A 7,082-nucleotide genomic window follows, 5' to 3' on the forward strand; every position below is an offset into this window, starting at 1 on the left:
TCTTCTTCTTCTTTTTTTTTTTTTTTTGCCTCTTGTTCTGTCCCCTTTCTGGGAGCGCGGCGGCGGCCCGGGGTGGGGGTCACCCCCACCCTCAGCGCCCGCCGTGGGGTGCCTGGCGCCCCAGCCCGCACCGTGGGGCCTCCTCTTGTCCCAAGCCGCGACACCGCCGCCACGCGGCAGCATGCGTGGCATCTGGACTGTCAGGTCTCAGACCAAAGGTCTGCTCTGTGGGAACCGACACGCTGGAGGAAACCTTGAGAGTCTGAGAGGGGAGGGAGTTCCAGAAGGAGGCCAGGATGTCATTTTGAGGGAGTATGGGACCAGAACTCGTCCCGTTGCTTTTGGGGTTCTATGGGCTCCACGTAGGAATCTTTGGTGGTGGCAGCTGATGTTGGGGGATCCGGAGTCACACCCAGACCTGCTCCACAGGCCTCCTTTTACTTTTCTCTTTGGAGTCGTTATTTTTAAAAAGTGTCTCTTACCTCTCTCATTGCATTTTCTTTTCTCTCTCTTTTCAAGCAGATGATGGGAGTACAAGTATTCAGGTGACATGTGTTGCCCGTGCCCCCCTCCCCCCTGTGTTCTTATTCATTTACCTCTCATGTTGTTCCAGCGTATTGTGGGGGCACCAATGTTAAGGTCGGGTACGTTGCCCTCTCCCAGCCTCCCCCCTCGGGTCAGAGCTTCAAGTGCGCCCATCCCCCAGTCGGTGCGCACCCACCCCATTCCTAATGGAGGTGTATGCCCCTCCCCTCCCCCCACCCGCCCGACACCCACCCGATGATGAAGGTGATTCCTCTCTGTCCACTTAGGTGTCCATCCGTTCGTACCCATTTGCTGGTGAGCGCGCTCACGGGGCGCTCGTGTGTCCATTCTTGGGATACTTGGCTTACTGGAACGGGTTCCAGCTCTGGCCAGGAGAACACGAGAGGCGCCCTCTCACCGCTGCTCCTCACAGCCCAATGGCACTCCGTGGTGTCCACGCGCCACATTTTATTAATGCACTCCTGGATGGATGGGCACTCGGGTCGCTTCCACATCTTTGCGATTGTGTGAATTGTGCCCTAACTGTCACCCTAACCCTTACCCAGCCCGTGTCCTCTGCCCCTGCCTGACGCACTCCTCCCCGGCCAGGCCCAGGCCCGTCACTGTCCCGGGCCCCCGCCTGACCGGCTCCTTCCCGCCCGGCCTGTCACCGTCCTCTGCCCCTGCCTGACATGCTCCTTCCCGCCCGTCCGGCCTCTCACCGTCCTCGGCCCCTGCCTGACCGGCTCCTCCGTCGCCTGGGCCTTCCAAGGGCTTGGTGTGGACGCTGCTTCCAGGAAGCCCTCCAGAAACCCGGCAGCAGGGTGGCCGCAGCAGTCTCCAGCAGCCGTCCCTAAGTCGCGTGCGGGGCCCCCGCTGTGCCGCGGGGACCCAGCCTGGTGTCTTCCCTGAGGCCCTGCGGCTGCCGCTCCCCGCAAGGGGAGAGTCGCGGAGGTGGGGACCGCCTCCTGATGGGGACGTACACGCAGCTCTCCACGTCGGATTCCGGGGCTCTCTGTCCTGCCCGAAGGCCCAGCTGGCCTGCGGGTCCTTAGAGTGGCAAAAACATCCGAAAGCTGAGATTGAGGGTCCGGTGGGTGTCTGCGCTTTTGTGCTGGGCACCCCAGGGAGGCCCGGGGGCTGGCTGGACAACGCGGTCTGCTGGGCGGGGGGGGGGGGTTAGAGGAGCAACTGATGCCCTTTGCACTTTGGGTAGCAAGAGTCTGAGGTGTCTCTGAGCCCTGTGCCATGTCGGGGGGGGGCGGGGGGGGGGAAGAGGAGGAGGAGGAGGAGGTGGGAAGGGCCGGGGCCTGCAGCCGTGTTCCCGGGGTGGCAGGGCAAGTGGCTTCTTCCACAGGCTGCTTGGCCTGGGCTCCCTGCACCTGGGCCTTTGGAGGACCGGCCCTGTGCTTGCCAACGCTTCCTGCAGGGACCCAGAGCTGGGAGGTTGCATCTCTCAGCCCTGGGTCGGGCAGAGCCCCAGCGGGCCATGCCCACAACCTCTCTCAGCACCGGTCCCCCAGAAGGCTCCTTGGGGACCAGGATTCTCTTGCGGTGACTCTTTAAGGTCTGGCCCCTGGATGGAGGGGCACCAGGAGTAGAGGAGCAGGAAGGGGAAGGGGGTGGCCATGCGAGGGGACACTTTGAGGCCAAGTCCCAGCTTCAGCCTGATCCTCCTGGGAACCCCGGGGTGTACGTCACACCTCCTGGTTGTCCCGCTCTGAGACAAGGAGCCGGGCTTCGCATTCCCACAGCAGCCAGTCGTGGGCTGAGGACACCTGGGGCGTTGGGAACTCCCTGGCTTCTCCTTGGTTTAACATCTGGAGCTGCTTGTGAATCGTGCCGCCACACACACCCGAGTGCAGGTGTCTTCCGCACAGACTGCGGGCCTCGCTCTTCTGAATGCCGCTAGCTGGCCACCCACCCACGGGAGAACCTGGTCAGGGTACTTTCTCTCAGGGGCAGACTCTTTTCCGGGCGGGCTACCGGTGTCTCTGTTTGCTCGTTTCTTTCTTCCATTTCGGGAAAGTCTTCCTTGCTGGGTGTGGAAATCTCCTATGCCTTCCCTCGCCTATTCTGTCAGCTTTCAAATTCTCTTTCAGTTGCCACCCTCACAGATGGATTAGGAAACTCTTTCCGGTGCACTCATTAGTGAAATGACCTCAAGGAAGCTGGAATCCAATATCTAATCGCCGATTTTTAGCGAGTCCACACGCCAGGGTGGTCGGGGTCCAATGCAGCCCCGGCCAGGCCCAGGCCCCTTGGACCGGGCCACAGGAGGACACAGAGGAGGGTCCCGGCCCCCACGGTCGCGGTGCCGGCAGTTCTCCAAGGGCTTGGGCGTTTTCCAGAGGTAGGAGATGGAGGGGACTGATTTCTTCAGCGCCCCACAAACCACGCCACCCCACCCCACCCCACCCCACCCATGGGACACATCCCCAGAGAGAGATGCCCCATACACTCGCTCCCCTCCCCCTTGCGCTGTGCCCCAGCCCTGGCCCGGGGGAATAGGCGGCAGCCCGCCCACAGGGCGGGGGGCACAGCTGAAAGGGGTTGTGGGGGAGGGCGGCCCCTGGCTGGGGTCAAAGGGCGAGCGCCCGGTGCCGGTGCGCGCGTGCGCAGTCAGCGGCGGCGACGCGCTGGGGGTGGGCAGCGGGTAGGTGAAGGAGGCCAGGCGAGGAGACGAGGGGGGCTGGGAGGGCTCCACCTTGGCGGGTCCAGCCGTGGAGGCGCATCTTGTGTGAGTGTGAGTGAGTGTGAGTGTGTGTGTGTGGAGAGAGAGACAGCCCCCCGCCCCGGCCGCCCGGCCCGGCCCGTCACCCCCGTCCCTCGGAGCCCGCCGGACCCGGCCGGCGAACTCAACAGGCCCGGCCGGGCGCGGGGCCTGGGGCGGGAGGAGGCGGCGGGGAAGCGCAGAGACGCTGGGATCTTGAGCGGGGCAGGGGCGCCCTCCGCCGTCTAGGGCCACACCACCCTGAACGCCCCCCGGTCTCCTCTGGTCTCGGAAGCTAAGCAGGGTCGGGCCTGGTTAGTACTTGGATGGGAGAAGACCGCCTGGGAATACCGGGTGCCGTAGGCTTCTTCTTCTTCTTTTTTTTTTTTTTTGCCTCTTGTTCTGTCCCCTTTCTGGGAGCGCGGCGGCGGCCCGGGGTGGGGGTCACCCCCACCCTCAGCGCCCGCCGTGGGGTGCCTGGCGCCCCAGCCCGCACCGTGGGGCCTCCTCTTGTCCCAAGCCGCGACACCGCCGCCACGCGGCAGCATGCGTGGCATCTGGACTGTCAGGTCTCAGACCAAAGGTCTGCTCTGTGGGAACCGACACGCTGGAGGAAACCTTGAGAGTCTGAGAGGGGAGGGAGTTCCAGAAGGAGGCCAGGATGTCATTTTGAGGGAGTATGGGACCAGAACTCGTCCCGTTGCTTTTGGGGTTCTATGGGCTCCACGTAGGAATCTTTGGTGGTGGCAGCTGATGTTGGGGGATCCGGAGTCACACCCAGACCTGCTCCACAGGCCTCCTTTTACTTTTCTCTTTGGAGTCGTTATTTTTAAAAAGTGTCTCTTACCTCTCTCATTGCATTTTCTTTTCTCTCTCTTTTCAAGCAGATGATGGGAGTACAAGTATTCAGGTGACATGTGTTGCCCGTGCCCCCCTCCCCCCTGTGTTCTTATTCATTTACCTCTCATGTTGTTCCAGCGTATTGTGGGGGCACCAATGTTAAGGTCGGGTACGTTGCCCTCTCCCAGCCTCCCCCCTCGGGTCAGAGCTTCAAGTGCGCCCATCCCCCAGTCGGTGCGCACCCACCCCATTCCTAATGGAGGTGTATGCCCCTCCCCTCCCCCCACCCGCCCGACACCCACCCGATGATGAAGGTGATTCCTCTCTGTCCACTTAGGTGTCCATCCGTTCGTACCCATTTGCTGGTGAGCGCGCTCACGGGGCGCTCGTGTGTCCATTCTTGGGATACTTGGCTTACTGGAACGGGTTCCAGCTCTGGCCAGGAGAACACGAGAGGCGCCCTCTCACCGCTGCTCCTCACAGCCCAATGGCACTCCGTGGTGTCCACGCGCCACATTTTATTAATGCACTCCTGGATGGATGGGCACTCGGGTCGCTTCCACATCTTTGCGATTGTGTGAATTGTGCCCTAACTGTCACCCTAACCCTTACCCAGCCCGTGTCCTCTGCCCCTGCCTGACGCACTCCTCCCCGGCCAGGCCCAGGCCCGTCACTGTCCCGGGCCCCCGCCTGACCGGCTCCTTCCCGCCCGGCCTGTCACCGTCCTCTGCCCCTGCCTGACATACTCCTTCCCGCCCGTCCGGCCTCTCACCGTCCTCGGCCCCTGCCTGACCGGCTCCTCCGTCGCCTGGGCCTTCCAAGGGCTTGGTGTGGACGCTGCTTCCAGGAAGCCCTCCAGAAACCCGGCAGCAGGGTGGCCGCAGCAGTCTCCAGCAGCCGTCCCTAAGTCGCGTGCGGGGCCCCCGCTGTGCCGCGGGGACCCAGCCTGGTGTCTTCCCTGAGGCCCTGCGGCTGCCGCTCCCCGCAAGGGGAGAGTCGCGGAGGTGGGGACCGCCTCCTGATGGGGACGTACACGCAGCTCTCCACGTCGGATTCCGGGGCTCTCTGTCCTGCCCGAAGGCCCAGCTGGCCTGCGGGTCCTTAGAGTGGCAAAAACATCCGAAAGCTGAGATTGAGGGTCCGGTGGGTGTCTGCGCTTTTGTGCTGGGCACCCCAGGGAGGCCCGGGGGCTGGCTGGACAACGCGGTCTGCTGGGCGGGGGGGGGGGTTAGAGGAGCAACTGATGCCCTTTGCACTTTGGGTAGCAAGAGTCTGAGGTGTCTCTGAGCCCTGTGCCATGTCGGGGGGGGGCGGGGGGGGGAAGAGGAGGAGGAGGAGGAGGTGGGAAGGGCCGGGGCCTGCAGCCGTGTTCCCGGGGTGGCAGGGCAAGTGGCTTCTTCCACAGGCTGCTTGGCCTGGGCTCCCTGCACCTGGGCCTTTGGAGGACCGGCCCTGTGCTTGCCAACGCTTCCTGCAGGGACCCAGAGCTGGGAGGTTGCATCTCTCAGCCCTGGGTCGGGCAGAGCCCCAGCGGGCCATGCCCACAACCTCTCTCAGCACCGGTCCCCCAGAAGGCTCCTTGGGGACCAGGATTCTCTTGCGGTGACTCTTTAAGGTCTGGCCCCTGGATGGAGGGGCACCAGGAGTAGAGGAGCAGGAAGGGGAAGGGGGTGGCCATGCGAGGGGACACTTTGAGGCCAAGTCCCAGCTTCAGCCTGATCCTCCTGGGAACCCCGGGGTGTACGTCACACCTCCTGGTTGTCCCGCTCTGAGACAAGGAGCCGGGCTTCGCATTCCCACAGCAGCCAGTCGTGGGCTGAGGACACCTGGGGCGTTGGGAACTCCCTGGCTTCTCCTTGGTTTAACATCTGGAGCTGCTTGTGAATCGTGCCGCCACACACACCCGAGTGCAGGTGTCTTCCGCACAGACTGCGGGCCTCGCTCTTCTGAATGCCGCTAGCTGGCCACCCACCCACGGGTGAACCTGGTCAGGGTACTTTCTCTCAGGGGCAGACTCTTTTCCGGGCGGGCTACCGGTGTCTCTGTTTGCTCCTTTCTTTCTTCCATTTCGGGAAAGTCTTCCTTGCTGGGTGTGGAAATCTCCTATGCCTTCCCTCGCCTATTCTGTCAGCTTTCAAATTCTCTTTCAGTTGCCACCCTCACAGATGGATTAGGAAACTCTTTCCGGTGCACTCATTAGTGAAATGACCTCAAGGAAGCTGGAATCCAATATCTAATCGCCGATTTTTAGCGAGTCCACACGCCAGGGTGGTCGGGGTCCAATGCAGCCCCGGCCAGGCCCAGGCCCCTTGGACCGGGCCACAGGAGGACACAGAGGAGGGTCCCGGCCCCCACGGTCGCGGTGCCGGCAGTTCTCCAAGGGCTTGGGCGTTTTCCAGAGGTAGGAGATGGAGGGGACTGATTTCTTCAGCGCCCCACAAACCACGCCACCCCACCCCACCCCACCCCACCCATGGGACACATCCCCAGAGAGAGATGCCCCATACACTCGCTCCCCTCCCCCTTGCGCTGTGCCCCAGCCCTGGCCCGGGGGAATAGGCGGCAGCCCGCCCACAGGGCGGGGGGCACAGCTGAAAGGGGTTGTGGGGGAGGGCGGCCCCTGGCTGGGGTCAAAGGGCGAGCGCCCGGTGCCGGTGCGCGCGTGCGCAGTCAGCGGCGGCGACGCGCTGGGGGTGGGCAGCGGGTAGGTGAAGGAGGCCAGGCGAGGAGACGAGGGGGGCTGGGAGGGCTCCACCTTGGCGGGTCCAGCCGTGGAGGCGCATCTTGTGTGAGTGTGAGTGAGTGTGAGTGTGTGTGTGTGGAGAGAGAGACAGCCCCCCGCCCCGGCCGCCCGGCCCGGCCCGTCACCCCCGTCCCTCGGAGCCCGCCGGACCCGGCCGGCGAACTCAACAGGCCCGGCCGGGCGCGGGGCCTGGGGCGGGAGGAGGCGGCGGGGAAGCGCAGAGACGCTGGGATCTTGAGCGGGGCAGGGGCGCCCTCCGCC

General features: G+C 64.0%; 1 pseudogene; it reads left to right on the forward strand.

Moving 5' to 3' along the window:
* Positions 1 to 3,481: 3,481 nt before the first annotated feature.
* Positions 3,482 to 3,604, forward strand: LOC142869131 (uncharacterized; annotated as a pseudogene).
* Positions 3,605 to 7,082: the final 3,478 nt, after the last annotated feature.

Source organism: Microcebus murinus, unplaced genomic scaffold, assembly GCF_040939455.1.
Source record: "Microcebus murinus isolate Inina unplaced genomic scaffold, M.murinus_Inina_mat1.0 scaf059_hap2_Mmur4.0, whole genome shotgun sequence".
Classification (NCBI taxonomy): Eukaryota; Metazoa; Chordata; class Mammalia; order Primates; family Cheirogaleidae; genus Microcebus; species Microcebus murinus.